Consider the following 18,170-nt stretch of genomic DNA (forward strand, 5'->3'; position numbering starts at 1 on the left):
CCTTCAATTTTTTTCTTTTCTGGTAAGCTCTTTATCTACCCTTCAATTATAAATAATAGCTTCCTTGGGTAGAGCAATCTTGGCTGTAAGTCCTTCTTTTCATGACTGAATATTTCTTGTCAATCCCATCTAGTCTGCAAAGTTTCTTTTGAGAAATTAGCTGACACTCTTATGGGAACTCTTCTCTATGTACATAACATCTTTTATTTTGCTGCTTTTAAGAGTCTCTATTTATCTTTAACCTTTGGCATTTTAATTATGATGTATGTTGGAGTGGCCCCTTTGCATCCATCGTGCTTGGGACTCTCTGTGATTCCTGGACTTGCATGTCTTTTTCCTTCCCCAAATTAGAGAAGGTTTCTTTCATTGTTTGTTTCAAATAGATTTCTAAATTCTTGCTCTTTCTCTTTTCCTCTGGCACCCCTATCATGTGAATGTTGGACCTCTTGAATTTGTCCCAGAGGCTGCTTACACTATCTTCATTTTTTAAATTCTTTTTTCTTTTTTGTTGTTCTGATTGGTTGTTTTTTGCTTCCTTGTGCTCCAAATCATTGGTCTGATTCTCAGCTTCATCCATTCCCCTGTCATTTCCCTGTAATTTGTTCTTTATTTCATTTAGTGTATTCTTCATTTCTGCCTGGATCTTTTTTATGCTGTTGAGAACCTCACTAGGTTCCTTGAGCATCCTTATAACTAGTGTTTTGAACTCTGCATCTGATAGGTTGCTTATCTCCATTTCATTCAGCTCTTTTTCTGGAGTTTTTAATCTGTTCTTTCATTTGGGTTATGTTTCTTTGTCTCCTCATTTTGGCAGTTTCCCTGTGTTTGTTTCTGTGTATTAGGTGGAGCTACTTTGACTCTGTGTCTTGGTAGTGTGGCCTAATGCAGTCCTGTAGGGTCCAGTGGTACAGCCTCCCCTATCACCCAAGCTGGGTACTCACTGTGTGCCATTCATGTGGTTGAGTACATACTCCTCTTATAGTTGAGTCTTGATTGAAGTTTCCAGATAAGTGGGAGGGATTTAACCCAGGCCATCAGCTGTAAGGATTGGCTGTGAGCACGGACCCCTAACCTCTGCTCTCTGTGGATGATCAGCTGTGCACAGATAGGGTAGCGGTGTTCCTACATGATCTATAGTTATCCACTGATTGTGCAGGCTCTGCAGTTTCCCGGGTGGTGCATGCCAAGTTCAGCCTCCACCTGTGTTCTGCCTGGGGCCACCCTGCATGCATTGTATAAGACTCTGAGATGTCTTCTACTTATGCTGGGGTTGGAAATTCCCAGGTAAATCCAATCTGTAAATCTAGGCCAGCTGCTGCTTCTAGTGGCTGGCCTGTGGCTCACTGAGACCAGTTGTTGTTTGAGAGGATTTAGGAAGTTTTGAAGCATGAACTAAAAACCACTGTTCATATGGGAAAAGAGCTTGAGTGGGTCCCTAAGTTGGGTGGGGCAGAGTCTCTGGGGATCTCTAAGGCAGGTCAAAGAGTGTTAGCCAGGTTCATGGAGTCTCACATATGGCACCAACTTGCCGGCTCTGGAGGGAGGGTTTAGAAAAGGACAATGGGCTATGATCACCTTGATGCCAGACACTTGAGTTTCTTTCTGTGTATCACTGGTGTCTTTCAAGCTGCTACCCCAGTGCTGAAGCTCAGAGGGAGTAAGTCTGAGTAGATGAGACCATGTGTGGTTTCTTTAAGGGGAAATTCTTGGGGATCCAGCAGTTTCTTCCACCAACTCAATCCCTGCTGGGTTTTGCAGCCAGAAGTTATGGGTACTTATCTTCCTGGCACTGAAACCCTGGACTAGGGGTCTTGTGTGGGGTTGGGTCTCCTGGCTCACAAGATATCCCTCCTCAATTTTTTAAATATGTTATTTATTTATTTTTAGAGAGAGGGGAAAGGGAGGAGAAATAGGAGTGAGAGAAACATCAATGTGTGGTTGCCTCTTGTGTGCCCCATACTGGGGACCTGGCCTGCAACCCAGGCATGTGCCCTGACTGGGAATTGAACTAGGGGCCTTTTGGTTCACATGCCAGCACTCAATCCACTGAGCCACACCAGCCAGTGCTCCCTCTTGAATTTTTATACACCACAAGTGAGTGAGGGGCCAGCCCATTTTGTATCTGTACTCATCCTACCACTCTGGATGGATGTGTTTTCTTTAATGCTGTAGTTGTCAAACTTCCACTGAACTCAATTTCTGATTATTCTGAGTGATGATTGTTCTATATTTAGGTGTAACTTTGATGTGGTTGTGTGAAGAGGTGAGCTGTGTTTAGCTATGTTGCCATCTTGACCAGAAACCAGTAGTTGAGAGAACAGAACATTTTAATAAGGAGGGAGTAGTGAAGAGAACTGAAGAAGTTAGATTGGATTTATTAACATTGAGGTCATAGTTCATAAGTAAGCAACAAGTATTATTTTGGTGAAGTGATGAATAGAGAAGGTAGACTAGAATTTGTTGAGGACTAGGAGCTGAGAAAAATGGAGATGTTTTGTAGAAGAAACCTTTTTAAAGAGCTTGGCTTTGAAGAGGACAGAATATGAAGTGGGAAATACAACTAAAGGAGAGTTGTAAGAGAACTGATTAAGACAACTGACAAAAAACTGATGAAAGATATCCAGTTGAGAGAAAGAGATTTTTATGTACAAATAAAGATGGCATAAGAAAGACTAAGGCTCTTGAGAAAACACAAACTAATGGGATATATATGTTTATGTATTTATATAGTTAAAACCTATGTGCTCCTATATCTTTATTTTACATGAATTATTGAAAGAAGCCATATTTGGTCACAAAGAATAAAAAGGTCCATCAACAGACTGCTGAACAACAAATACATTTAATCTACATAATTCAAAACTTAGAAGTTGGCAGTTCCAGTGGCTCACTAGTATCACTAAACACCAGGGCTGGTTCTTTCTATCTTTTCCATTCTACCTCTTCAATGTGTCATTGATATCTCTCCTTATGGCTTCCAAAGGGCAGCCACAGCTCTAAATATGTCACCCACAAATAACATCATCCCAACCAGAAAAACAAATGGAGAGGTGTGAGTAAACTTCTTGAATACACTGTCGTATCTGCCACTCTCTTTTTATTATAGAAAAATCTTAACCTGAAGCCATCAGCAAATTTTCCGTATGTCTGTTTGGCCAGAACTGGGTTGTATGACTACCCCTAGACTAATTACTAGCAAGGGAAATGAGATTTCCATGACTGGCATAGAGCCATTATTTTTCATTCCTGTGACTAGGCACATTGATACCTCAAAGTATCGGGGCAAGAAAGAATGTGGAATCAGTTTGAACTGATAGTTCCAAGAGTAGCTACCATCAAGAATGTTTTCTCAGTAGCTATATTGATTGATTTAAGTTTGTGCATGTGTGTAATCATAAAATTAGTTAATAATATTGAAAAATATAATAAAGTTAAAAGAAAATAATATGTAACCCCATTAACTCCAATGTGATTGCCTTTTTGACACAGAGCCTTCTAGCATTTTTCTATACTTAAAAATACTTCCATTTTCTTTCTCAAAATTAGGATCGTATTGTGTGTGTGAAGGAGAGATAATCTGCTTTTATCACATATAACACATTTTTTTGTAATGAGATGCCCAAACTGTAAACTAGATCTTGATAAATTTTGTTTCTGTTATGTTTATACTTATTCCACATATTATTCTATCATGTGTATAGAGCATGCCCATTTCATCATATCCTTAAAAACATTTTGGTATATCAATCCTAAATTTTTTATAATCTTATAAAGATAAAAGTGATAAACACTATAATTTGTATTTTTGTTTTAGGTGAAAAAGCTTTCCATGAATATTTTAACTTTTTTGTTCTTTTGTTATGTTTATTTTTCATATTGATTGGTGTGAATCTTTTACATGTTAGGAACATTGATTCTTTGACATGTATGTTTCAGGGTTTTTTTTTCAGTTACATTTTCTCTTTTCAATTTGGTCATCATCTTTGGATGATATTCAATTTAAGATGAATTCATTCCATCTTTCTCTAATGGTTTCTGTGGCAGTATAACATAATTTAATATCTGGGTCTTTAGAGTCAGAACGACTGGGACTTGAATCCTAGCTCTTCACACGATCTGACTGCAAAGGCCTTTGAGAAAATAATTCAACTTTTCAGACTTTGTTTTTCCATCTATAAAATGGAGGTAATAAAACCTCCTTCAAAAGACTTATACAAAGTATATGTGAATTATGTGCAAAACGAGATTAGTCTAATGACTGGCATATAAATGCTAAATAAATTTTAGATATTGTTACATGAATTAATATTAATAGTATAGTTATAAAAGATATTTCCAGTAAATTTTATCAAAATATACACATATTTTTATATGTAAATATTGAAATGAAATTATACATCTTTATCTAGAACATAACGACAACATAGAAAAAGTTTCATATGTATTCAAATTTCAATTTTAATAATTTGAATTAAAAAATTATTGGAGTTTTTAAGAGTTATAGGAACATGATTTACTGGAAATTTATTTGTGTTTAAGCATAGATTCTGTTTAATGGTTAAATGTTATTTTATGAAGGTAATTATTCTTTAGTAAGTTATTCCAGCTTTGTCTATTTTCAGTGAATCAGATGAGTTATTGATAATGGAAGAAATCAAATAAGATTTTTTTATATTCATATTTGGTCTGAAAGTGTTAATTAAAAGTGAATTTTAGAGATTTCATGAAAATATTAAGCAAAGAAAGCATAGTTCCTTATTGCCTCTCATTTCAGTTAATATCCATAGGAGATGGTCATGTTTTTAAGGTAGGTGACCACAAACCAAGTTATGGATGTATTCATGGATTGCTCCTATATTTCACTGGCAGTAAAGAGTTTGATTTAGAGCGGTAGACACACATATACATGGTAGCCTGTCCATAAAGTATCCATCCATGTACTATGAAAAATAGAGACATTTATTGAAGAAGATAGAAGATACAAGAAATGTTGAAAGAGTTGGGGAGTCTTTCATCATTCTGGATTTTTTGGAATAATCTGTGAAAGATAGGGGTTAGCTCTTCCCTAAATGCTTTGTAGAATTCTCCTGTGAAACCATCTGGTTCAGGACTTTTGTGTGATGGGAGTTTTTCGATTACTGCTTCAATTTCATTTGCTGTTATTGGTCTGTTCAAGCTTTCTGCTTCTTCTTCATTGAGTTTTGGAAGATTATATTTTTATAGAAATTTGTCCATTTCACCTAGGTTTTCAAATTTCTTGGCATACAATTCTTCATAGTAACATTGTACATAGGACAATGATGCCTCAGTCCCCTTCAAAGTAGGCACCTTGGGACCTTACACAGTTCTCCCAATTTCCATCAGCTGCCCCATCATATTTTCATAAATCTGAATCTCATTAACAGTCTGAAATCTCTTCCCTTTCAAAGGTGATTTTAGTCCTGGAAAAGCCAGAAGTCACAGAGCACCAAACCTGGGCTGTAGAAGGGTTGAGTCACCTGGGTGATTTGATGTTTTGCCAAAAAAAAGACTGTAGGAGAGGTGATGCATGAGTAGGCACATTGTCACGATGAAGCTGCCAATCACCAGTTGCCCATAGCTGCAGTCTTCTGAATCATCTAAATAGTTTCTGTGGAGGAGTGTTCAAGTTTCATGCAAAATTTGATGCAGATTCATCACTCTACTTGCTCAGTCATTTGCAATGTGAAAGCCACCCTATACACATGCTCACTCAATGGCATCTACTACCTCCACTGACTAGTACAATGAAGTTGTCACTGTTCACACATGTGCATTTCAATCTACTCTTTTGGCTGCCAGGTTACATTGATGCTGCACAAACTATCATAGTTATACTAACAATGGCTGGACTTTTTACAGACAGATCTTTGTGTATACATATACACACATATATTCTAAGGTACTGAGTTGTGATCTGGTGGTAATGGGAATTATTGCTTTGAGTATGCTGACTGGATAAAGTCATGCTTCATGGCTACACAGACAGAGTGTGAGGATCCCAGAATATTGTGCTCCTTAAGCAGGAAATATGTTGTATAGGTTAGAGCTAAGACCCAGACTGTCTGGGGTTGCATTTCAGATGTGCTGCTTTGTAGCTCTGTGGCATTAGGCAAGTTAGTTAACCTCTCTGTACCATGGTTTCTTTGTGTAAGTGGGATAAGCATAGTACCTTCCTCCATAAGGGTATTGTGAAGACTCAGTGACTTAATAGCTTTAAAACACTTAGAACAGTACCTGACATAGTAAGCTGTTGATAAATATTATTATGATGATCCTATACAATTTATATCTTGCTCTGTGACATTAACATTTAAACAATAGTGTTGACTATAGATATAGAAATATCTGGAATTTGTTGATTGTCATTATGAAGAGGAAACCCCAGTATCTCTTGGGGTTTCATGCTCCAAGCTGAGTAGAGAAGCAAGATGGAGATGAAAGGGAAGAAAATCGGAGAGCACTTAACAGTTCACCAAGTTATGCTAGCACCTCTCTCTCCAATGAAGAAAGGCACTCTGATATAGCATACTAAATAAAATCTATTTCGGACATCCGTATGATAGCATTAAAATGCATTCATGATGCTCACTACCTATAGTGTTATTCAGGTGTCTGCTGGCATATTGCTTGGTATAACTGAATAATGAAATGCTCATCCAATTTGCAGGCCTGTAGTACAGTGTACATAGGAATTAGCTTAATGTTTCATTAGTTTTTGTTATGAAAAAGGTAAAAAAAAAGATTGCTCTGATGTATCAGAAACCTCTCAAGTGATGGCTGAATGAGGTATAAACTCATCTGGAAATTCAGGTAATTTCCCCTTACTTTCTTAATTCTTTTTTTCATGAGAATTTCTTCCATTTACTTTGTGCTGCCTGTGACAGAGAGATGTAGAAAGTTACCATTAAATGTATAGTTACAATTTCTTACCTCAATCATAGTCTGTCAGAATTAAATAGCAGTCTTTTAAGTAGAGAAGTACCTGCAGAAACAATTCCAAGAATATCAAGCACTGATACTCACTGTTCCTGTCTTGAAGATGGTTTTTGGTAACAGAGTGAGGTTGAAATCTAAAAGTTAATACAGAATACTTGCCAATAACCTCAGTAGTTAAGTAATAAGAAAAATTCAATTGCAGTCTTCCTTTCATAAGCAAAATGCCAATATCTTGGCGACTTGAAAAATAATTCTTAGAATTAATAAAGTACATTTTTTGTTTAGCTAATTACAACTCAGGTGAGATTCCATTTTAAGACAGTTGTTATATAGCGCATTTAGAATAATAGCATACTGGATTTTTGTAGGTCAGTCTGGTGTCTATTAGCATAAACCACTTGAGGGAATGTAACCTTATTGGCAAAGGCAGCACCAAATGTCCTAGACATGTAATTATGGACTGAGTGGTACTAAAGTACATCTTAATTCAAGGTCATTGAATTGAGAAAGAATGCCAACTCTGACATTTTTTACTCAAATGTGAAGAGCAAGTGGCCCCATCAGCATTTGGACTCTTCTGGAATGGAGAATAAATCCTAGCCCAAGATGGCTGTGAGATAAAATAGATTAATCCATGTGTGAGCCCATAGTTTGCTGCTTAACATAGGTTAACTCTTATTCACATTCTTCTTTTACTGTGGTAAAATATATATAACATAAAATTTACCATCTTAACATTTTTATGTCTGCAATTCAGTGGCATTGACTACATTTACACTGTTGTGCAACCATCACCACTATCCATCTCAAGGACTTTGTCATCACCCAAAACAGAACTTCTGTACCCATTGAATAATAATTCCCAATTTTCCCCTCTCCCCAGCTCCAGGAAATCACCATTCTATAATCTGTCTTTATGAATTTTTTCATTTTAAGAACCTCATATAAATAAAATCATGTAATATTTGCCCTTTTGCTTCTGGCTTCTTTTATTTACCATAATGTTTGAAAGTTTCATTCATGTTGTAACATGCATCAGAATTCCCTTCCTTTTTAAGAGTGAACAATATTTCATTATTTATATATTGCATTTTGTTTATCCATTCCACTGTCAATGGACATTTGGACTACAATCTTCAAGGGTTGCATACAAGTGACCAGAAAGCTTACATTTGGACCTTTCAGAGTAGATCCCTTGTTGGGAACTGCCCTGTCTGGTCTCATAAGCTGTAACTCCCCATGGCTAAGGCTGAGTAAGAGACCTTGGGACCATAAACCACTAAGGAGACCAAGCTTATCTTCCTGGCAGGGGTGCAGCCTCTGCCCCCTTTTACTTCACCTTGCTTGGCCCTGGGCCGATGACTGGTTAGCCAATGATGGGTAAGATTCCTTAAGGGAGGGACGACCTATGACAAACATGATCATGAAGGGACCTTCAGGAAAGGACTTGGAGGGCTATAGGAAAAGGGGGTGATGGACCCTCATCCCTTGGCTTTCACATAGCCTGAGTCCTCATTCTATCTTAAAGAAGTTTCCTGATCTCTTGGCTGCATTACTTCCCCTGCCTGACTTAAGCCTGAAACATGCTGGAGGGCAATGCAGCCCTGGGCAGGAATGACCAGTTCCTTGGGGTGATCAGACTTAAGAAAGAATGCATAAAATCTTGTGAAACCTGCTTTGATAAGAATGTCCTCAATTTTCTGATAAGGGTCCAAGCATGAAATGAATTTGTTTCCCAAAGTTTTATGGCCCTTTAGCTAACTGATCCTGACTCAGAATAAGCCCTGATAGTTCTTTGAATGATATCTATGGTTTCATCCTTACTGCCTGACAATGATGAATGAGGACCTTCCCTGATGTAATGCCCCCAGAAAGCAATACAAGCCTGTTCAGGCAGGGCTAAGGATGCTCTCTCACTCAGAGAGCTGTCATGCTGTTCCTTTTCTCTGCAGCACTTCTGCAGTCCATGTGATTTTGTTCATTGCATCCACAACACCGTGGACACCACTGGTTGGAGTCTGCATCAATCCCTCAGTTTTGGTATATTGTATTTTTTTACAGTTGTTTCTACCCTCTACACCCTTATCATGATCTGTTATGAGTGAAATATATTTCACAACCCCATTGATGTTGCACTTTTTCATGTAAATTATTTTGGCTGAGGAAATGTAGATGGAAGTTTCAGTGTTCTAGTTCTGAGCCAAGGCCTTAAGAGGTATTGAATGTTTTTGTTGGCCCCTCTTGGGCTTCTGCCATCACCATGAGAAAACATGGCCTGTGTAACCACTGCTCTTATAAGGAGGAGACACATAGCACAGACCTGAATCAACTCACAGCCTGGAGTCAAGGCCAGCCTATTCCAGCAAGTTTCAGCACAATTCCACACAATCCATAGACCTGTGAATCAGCAATATGGTTATTGCTTTAAGCCACTGAGTTTGGGGTTATTTTTCCACATAGCTTTATTTAAACAGTAGGTGACTAATACAGGTATTGGTGAGAAAAGGGGAAAGCTTCTGTTCCATAGTCCAGGGCTCATGTAGATTGTGGATAGAGATAATTCTTGCCAGGAAAATTTCTCCATGATCTTTACCCAGCTCAAGGCAACCTTGGTTCTTCTCTGCTTTCAGAGGCAAATGTGACAATTTGGGATGAGATGGGTATTAGGACCCCAGTTGTTTTCTTACTGTTTTAATAAATGGAGCTCCAACTGGGGTTTTCTCAATTACTAAGGATTTGATGAGGATAATCACCCCATTCAACATGAGTAAATTTAAGAGCAGACCTTTTCATTTACTTCTGGTCCTCCAAGTGCTTTGTGCCTCTACTTACCCTGTACCTTCATGCCTTCCTGATGCTGAACATTCATCATAACTAAAGCTACTTCCATATTTCTTCTGTATCCTTCACCCTTCAAGTCAAAGCCTTCAGGCTTGTCTTTTCTTTAAGGTAATATTGGGGGTCCACTGTTAATAGGCCTTCTCAAATAGGTATTGGTGAAATCAAGCCATTCATAATCTCAACCAGTGGGCATGTTGGGTGATGTCCAGCAGAGGCTAAGATTTCCTTCTTTTGCCACATGCTCCACGAATACTGCCTAATGGTGCTTTAGGCACCATTAGGTGCTTTGTTTTATTCCCAATTATGGATGGAACACAGGTGGACAAAAGCTATTGCTTGGAAAACACTTCAAATGACATAAGCATAAGCAATTAAAAATATAAACTTACATGCTATAGATTATTTATTACTATTATTTTGGAGAAAATTATTTGTTAATACTATTTAAAAATTGTCAAACATTTTTCTCAGCTTGCTCCTTTCTTCATCTTTGTCACCTCTGTTTACTTTTCTAAGTCACATGGGCATGCAAATGTATTGCTCCTGAAACACTGGCCACTGGAGATGTGAATTATAATTTACTTGAGCACTTGATAGCATCATTTTGAGAAATACAGTCATATATGTTGATAAAATAGAGATAACTTATAACTAATGTGTTTAGAGATAAACTCTGAGTTTTACCATAAGACTTCCTTTGGAGTTTTACCTTGAAATTTTAACTTCCTTTAATAAAGTAAAAGGCTATATTTTAGTAATGGTGTTTAACCTAATCACTACAATATTGTCTACAAGAGAGTGGAAAATATGGATAATTTCTCATGAGAGTTAAGGATCTTATCCCTGAAAGTTTTGCTTTATCCAGTTTTCCATTGATAACTACAAGTGGACTGATACTGTGTCTACAGAGATTGCCTGTCTCTGTGTTAAGGGTGATATAAGTTCAACATTAGTATCCATTTTTCATGAAAAAAGAAGGGAAAAAGTGACATCATCTTTTGGTGACATCATGCAAAGACCAATCTGGATTTCAAATTGGCTCTTGAAAAACAATTGCTTTAATTTAGAAGAATTTTATGACAAAACTATGAGTAACATTTGTATAAAAAACAGATTGAGACATTCGGGAACAGAATGTGATGTTGCTCAATGCGCAAATGTGGTTGTTTAGAGGACTCTACTGTTTAGGAAACACAAACATACACGCTCAGACATGGCACTGAGTGGCAGTGTGCATACTGCCTTCAATATTTTGCAGCTTCTGATAGCAAATGCCTCAGTTTTGCTAGAACTTCTAAGGGCTTAGTTTGGGATAAGTAATAATCATTTAGTGCATTAAGCTGACATTCAAAAATGCCATTTTGTTTCCTCAGGACAAGAGTGTCAAATCAAGTTTACTCATGGATCAATTTCCCCTCATGGAAATCTGTGTGGGCTGTACTAATATTTCACAAAAATATGCCATTTGAAGTAAAGCTATGAAGTAAAACAGTGAGGTTGTGTCATTGAACGATGATCTTCTGCAGGCTGGAGCTGGCACATAGGCTCAATGTTTGACATTTATACTCTAGGATATTTCAGGTTTATTTCTTCTAATAATCAACATAACACTGTTTTATAGGCGCTTAGGCTTGGAAAAGATTTTGAGATTCCATTTACTGATGTAGGACTGAATCCTTTCCAGCATGGCATTTAGTACATATGTGATGTAGATGATAATATATATTCCATTTCACAGCACTTTTGGAGAAATAACAATAGGAAATACATTTAAAGTAGAGGACAAGAAATTGAAATTGGATACAAAGAACCTGCTGATGGAACAAGCTATGTGAGAAATAAGTATCAGTGTTGCTTTGCAAATCTGTCTTTCATTTTGTGGTTCCATATATGTGAATGCAGTTTGTTAAGGCATATTACACAACCTCAGTTTTTACATTTTTTCTTATTCTGATGAACTCAATTTTTGGTTATGTATACTGAAAAAAGCATAATGGTGAGTAGAAGACTAACCTGAGTGAATATAACTTGGTACAATAATTGGGTTAGGCCTTTAGCCTTGTCAGACATAGTTTTAATACAATGAGTTGATTAAAAGTAAAAAAAAAAACATAAGAGACAGATATAGAAATGAACTGCTAATATATTACACTCCAGTGGGAAATATTGCTCTCTGGTGAGTAGAATGATCCTATCTTCCATCTATACCATCTACCTCCCAGAATCTGAACCATATGTAGATGAAAATGTTGGTTGTCATCTTGGCATTTGCTCCTTTTTCTATTACTAACTAAATATCTATTTTATTGAAGTTTAATTTGCTCCCATACATAGTGCATGTGCCTCAGGAGAATCTGGTTGACTTCAGCCCTTCAGGTTCTGATTAGACTAATATAATCATTTCTATTCAAGTTTGTAGATGGTCTGGTCCAAATCAGTGAGATGCAATGACAGACAAAAATAACTTTTTTGAAAGTTTTGGAAGTGCAACTTTCTTGTTATGAAGCATAGCTACAGGAAGTCAGTCTCACTGGATATGAATGAGTAGCCATTTAAAGACATAGTTGCTGTATGTAACATATGATAACCACTAGGGAAATCAGCCTGAGGATGAAGCTGACAGTGTTTGTGTCAGAATGGACAGATGGAAGTAACCTGTGTCCTTGATGATAATCACTTATCAATTAACCCTATAGCTTCTTCTGCAGCTGGAATTTACTTTGGGTAACCAATATACTTTATTATTGATAAAGGTAGTTGAGTTTTTCATTTTGTGCAGTTTAAAGAACCTTAAAGGTTACACAGTGGGGTGCATCAGGCAACAAATCTTAAAATATTGAACTGGCTGCGTGGAGAAGGTGGGTCAGAGGAAAGCTTGGGTTTAGTATAACTGCCATACCACAATAGAGCATTTGTCATTTTCCAATTAAATAATGTATTTTTTAAAATTTTATTTAGTTATTTTTCAAGTACAGTTTTTTGTCTATTTCTCCCATCCCAGCCCCCCCATGCTCCCCATCTCCCTCCCATTTCCACCCCCCCTTAGTTCTCGTCCCTGTGTCCTTCATATTTGTTCCTCCAAATCCCTCCCCCCTTTTCCCCTTAACTTCCCTTCCCTCTCCCCTCTGGTCACTGTCCCCTTGTTATTTATTTCAGTGTCTTTGTTTTTATTCTCCTTGCTTGTTTGTTTTGTTGTTTAGCTTCCTGTTAAAGGTGAGATCATATGGTATTTGTCTTTCAACCCCTGGCCTATTTCACTGAGCATAATGCTTTCCAGTTCCATCCATGTTGTGGCTATCATAAACAAAGCGACAAACAACAAATGTTGGAGAGGTTGTGGGGAAAAGGGGTCCTTAGTTCACTGTTGGTGGGATTGCAGACTGGTACAACCATTATGGAAAACAGTATGGAATTTTCTCAGAAAAATTAAAATCGACCTGCCTTTTGACCCAGCAATTCCACTGCTAGGATTATATCCTAAGAATCCTAAAACATCAATTTCAAAGAACCTATGCACCCCAATGTTCATAGCAGCACAATTTACAATAGCCAAGAGTTGGAAGCAACCTAGGTGCCCATCAGTAAATGAATGGATCCAAAAATTGTGGTACATATACACAATGGAATTCTATGCAGCAGAGAGAAAGAAGGAGCTACTACCCTTTAAATATTCTATCTTTGAAAGCTGTGGCATAAAAGGATTTGGTAGAAAAATTCAGGCTGTTGACTACTAGCATCTTTCATTAAAATCTTACATGAATAAGATTCAATGTTTATCTTGGATGTTGCCATTGGAAGAAAATGGGGTTCTTTCAGAGACAACTGTGGGATGCCAGATTGGGTGACTCTGGAACTCTTCATTGTCATAATAGGAATTCTTGTCTTCCCTGTCCAGAAATAGATTGTGTCCATAGACTGATGATCTCTGGTGATATTTTCAATTCTTTTATTTTCTGAAAGGGAGTTTTTATTAGAGCTTCTGTGCTTTATCAGCCATTGCACATTGTAAGTGCTTAAGATACATTATTCAATTTTTGGCTATGTATTTTGGGTCACATGGAACTACTTCCTGACCTGATGAAGAAGACTCAATGTCAACCAGAGATCTTACACTTGGAGCTAGGCATGGTAACTGGTAACGCTTTGGGTTGTTTACTTTAAGAGTTGCAAAATAGAAAGAATTAAAGGCTAAGTGGAAATAATTAGGCTTTCTATGTTTTTATGTTTCCAATAACTTTTTTTTACCAATACATTATATTTATATCTTCAGCCAAAATTTGCCAACAAGCCCATTCCTGGATGAACAATTGGCAAGGAAAATAAGATAAATCTTAGACCTACCAGGCTCATCTGAAGTTGAAACCAGCTTATAAACTTCCTCTAAACCTGCTCATTGGAGGAAAGCTGAAACAAATGTTGGAGAGTTAGCCACAGCAAATACTTCATAGAATTATTAATGAGGGAGTTGCTTGGTAAGCATGGAATCAGATGGGGAATAAGACTATGTCTGACATATATGGAGCAACTGTATTTTTTTATAAGTTTTTAGGGGCACCTTACTCTAGCTACACTGTACCACCCTCCATGGAATGCTATGAAAGATCTAGAGGTCTGAAATTAACTTTCTAACACTTGTCTTTGATTAGGCATCTCCATTTTTTAGACCTGAAACCTAGAATGGCATATACACAGTGAGAATCTAATTACACAATAACAAGGATTCTTAAACTGGCTATGCTATCTAAGGTATTTTGAAGATACTGATGGGTGTTATGGGCAAAAATGTTGTGCAGTTTCAATAACATTTGAAAAATCTGAGTTATACCAGGTTTGGTATATAGTCTCCAAATACGACTCCCAACAATTTTTTCTTTCTCTGTTCTTACGTGATACTCCTCACATTAAGAATCTTCCCATCAACCTCCTTGAATCTAGCCTGGCTTTGTGACTTGTTTGGACAAATAGAATTTGAAAAAAGTGATGTTTTGGGATTTCTAAGCCCAGGCCTCAAAAGGACCGGCATATTGTGCTTTCTTCCTCTTGGATGTCAGCTACCATGAAAAAAAGAATGACTACCCTGGGACCACTGTATCATTGGAAATGCATGCTAGCTGTGTGGGAAGGCCACATGGAAGAGTGCCAAAGTGCCAGCCATGTGAGTGAGGCCATGCTAGACTTTTCAGCCTAGCCACAAGCTGAATGCCAGTAATCAAATGTAGCCTAAATTTCTGACCCACAAAATGACGAAAAGAATAAAACATTGCTTTGCCACAAAGTTTAGGGTAGTTTACTGTGCAGAAATAGATAACTGAAACAGTTAAACAAGTTCCTTTACTGCTGGACTTTTCAGAGCCTTTAATATGTGTATAACCTGTAAGCATACCCAAAGGATAACAATATGATTGGTAGTTGGGTGTACCACCTTCCTGTTACAACCATAAGTGTATGTTTTCCAGGTCAAAGAATGAGACATTACTTTAGAATATAGTAGATGGGGGCTTGATTCTGTATGGCCTAAAGAACTGCCAAGGAAAGAATTCCTGAAAAGTAGGCATGCTCATGGAAGTAAAATAGATACTTGAGAGCAGGTCAAAAAATGGGTGGTAGAAAGTATTCTAGCCAGGCATGTGAAACAGAGCCTATATAGAGAGAATGTAGCAGGTTATATGTAGGAGAAGGAACAACTGGTCAGCCTCAGGGAGGTCCAGCACAGTGTCCTTGCACATGGCCAGAGTGGGGATACAGGCATAAGGCACTATGAGGAGATAAGGCAGGAAAACAGAAGGCTGGGTAAAGAGATTTGAAAGCTGCCACATTCTAGTCACTAAGATGGAGTCAGGAGCAGGATTTCAATTTATAGGGAGATTGCTGAGAACAAGGCTGGGTTTCAGATTTAGAGTTTTAGAGCACTAAGTGAGTTATAAATGCAGAGGGTTATAGTGTTGTTCAAGGAGGAGTTAAGAACATAATCCAATTCCTGCCGGAACAGTTGCTAGAGGAACTCAACTGTCAACACTCTTTGCAAATGGCTGAAGCCGAAGATAGCCATTTCCACTGAAAAGAGCTGCCTTGACGAAGGTCAAGTTTCCCACCCAAAGGTGAGCAGTGCTGAAGTATAAATATCTGGCTCTTTGCCTCAACTTGGGACAAACTCTGAAGAGCTTTCCCAGCTCTATAACTGTCTGCTGTTTTAACTGAGAACTTTGATATGATTGTCCATTAGTTAGCTTGGGCTGCCATAACAAAATACCACAAGCTGAGTGGCTTAGACAATAGAAATTTCTTTTAATTTTAACTTTTTAAAATTGTTGTTCAAATACAGTCATCTCCATTTCCCCCCTACTACTTCTCCACACCCCAGCCATCCCCACCTCCCATGCTTGATCCCACCCCTCTTTGGTTTTGTCCATGTGTCCCTCATAAACTGTGGGGGAGCTTTGCCCACAGAGCCTCCCCCACCTCATCTGCCATGGATGGAAATAAGTCTGCCAAGACATGATCTCCTTGGGTTGGAAAGGAAGATGAACTCTCAAAAGAGAAGGCCCAGGAACCTGTTCCTCAATGGACTTTCACTGGATTTATTTGCATAGGAATACAGGGCATATACTTAAAGCTCATCAATCATTGTCAGGCAGTAAGGATCAAACAATAGATAACATTCAAAGAACTGTGAGGACTTATTCTGAGTCAGGGTCAATTAGCTAAAGGGCCATAAAACTTTGGGAAACAAACTCATTTCATGTTCAGACACTTATTATTTAAATTGAGGGTATTAGCAGGTTTCACAGGATTTTATACAATCTTTCTTCGGCCTGATTGCCCCAGGGACCTTCCACACCCACCTCCGGCATTGTTTCAGGCTTAAGTCAGGCAGGGTAAGTAAGCAGCCAAGAGATTAGGAGACTTCTTGCAGACAGAATGAATACTCAGGTTATGTCAAAGTCGAGGGTTGAGGGTCCATCACTCCCTTTTTCTATAGCCCCCCAAATCTTTCCCAGAGGGCCCCTTCATGACCAGGCCTATCTTAGGTTGTCCCTCCCTTGAAGAATCTTATCTACCATTGGCTAATTGGTCATCCGCTCTGGGCCAAGCAGGGTGAAGTAAAAGGGGGCAGAGGAGGCTCCCCTACAAGGAAGATAAGCTTTGTCTCCTTAATGGCTTATAGTCCCAAGGTCTTTTTATTCAGCCTTAGCCATGGGGGGTTACAGTTTTTGAAACCAGGCAGGGTGGTTCGTAGTAATAGATGTTCCTGAAAACCTTTCCGCCTCTTCTTTCCATGCACCCCAATGTTCATAGCAGCACAATTTACAATAGCCAAGTGCTGGAAGCAACCTAAGTGCCTATCAGTAAATGAATGGATCAAAAAACTATGGTACATTTACACAATGGAATACTACCCAGCAAAAAGAAAGAAGGACCTCCTACCCTTTGTGACAGCATGGCTGGAACTGGAGAGCATTATGCTAAGTGAAATAAGCTGGTGGTAAAAGATAAATACCGTATGATCTCATCTTTAACTGGAACCTAATCAACAAAAAAAGCAAGCACATAAAATATAACCAGAGGCATTGAAATTAAGAACAAAAAGACAGTAACCAGATGGGGAGAAATTTATTTTGTCATAGTTCTGGAGGCTTGAAGTCCAAGATCAAGGTGCAGGCAAATTCACTTTCTGGTGAGGCATCTGTTTGTGGATTGTAGACAACCACCTTCTCTTGGTATTCTCATATGGCTCTTCCTCTGTATGTGGATGGTGGTGAGGCTACAGGAAGAGAGAGAAGATATCTTTGGTGTGTCTCTCCCTATTCTTTTACTGTATTGCTTATATTACTATTTATCCCCCTTATGCCCCCTTTCCCCCCTGCAATCACCACACTGTTGTCCATGTCCATGAGTACCTTTTCCTTTTTGCTAGATGCCTCTACCCTCTACCCCACCACAGCTGACATTCTGCCCTCTATCTATGAGTCTGTCTATTTTTCTTGTTAGTTCAGTTCATTAGGTCAGTTAGTTCAGTTTCAGTTAGTTAGTTCATTATTCCACATGTGAGTGGAATAATATGGTATTTGTATTTCTCTGTCTGGCTTATTTCACTTGGCATAATGTTCTCCAGGCCCACCCATGCTGTTGCAAAAGGTAAATATTTCTTTTTTACAGTTAAGTACTATTCCATTTTTATTAAGATATCAGTCCACCTCTGGCTGATGTAGCTCAGTGGGTTGAGTGCAGGCCTGCGAACCAGAAGATTATGGTTCGATTCCCAGTCAGGGCACATGCCTGGGTTGCAGGCCAGTTCCCAGCAGGGGACCCATGAGAGGCAAACATATATTGATATTTCTCTTCCCCTCTTCTTCCCTTCTCCTCTAAAAATA

The sequence above is a fragment of the Artibeus jamaicensis genome, unplaced genomic scaffold (genome assembly GCF_021234435.1).
Source record: "Artibeus jamaicensis isolate MK-2021 breed Jamaican fruit bat unplaced genomic scaffold, CSHL_Jam_final contig_60, whole genome shotgun sequence".
Classification (NCBI taxonomy): domain Eukaryota; kingdom Metazoa; phylum Chordata; class Mammalia; order Chiroptera; family Phyllostomidae; genus Artibeus; species Artibeus jamaicensis.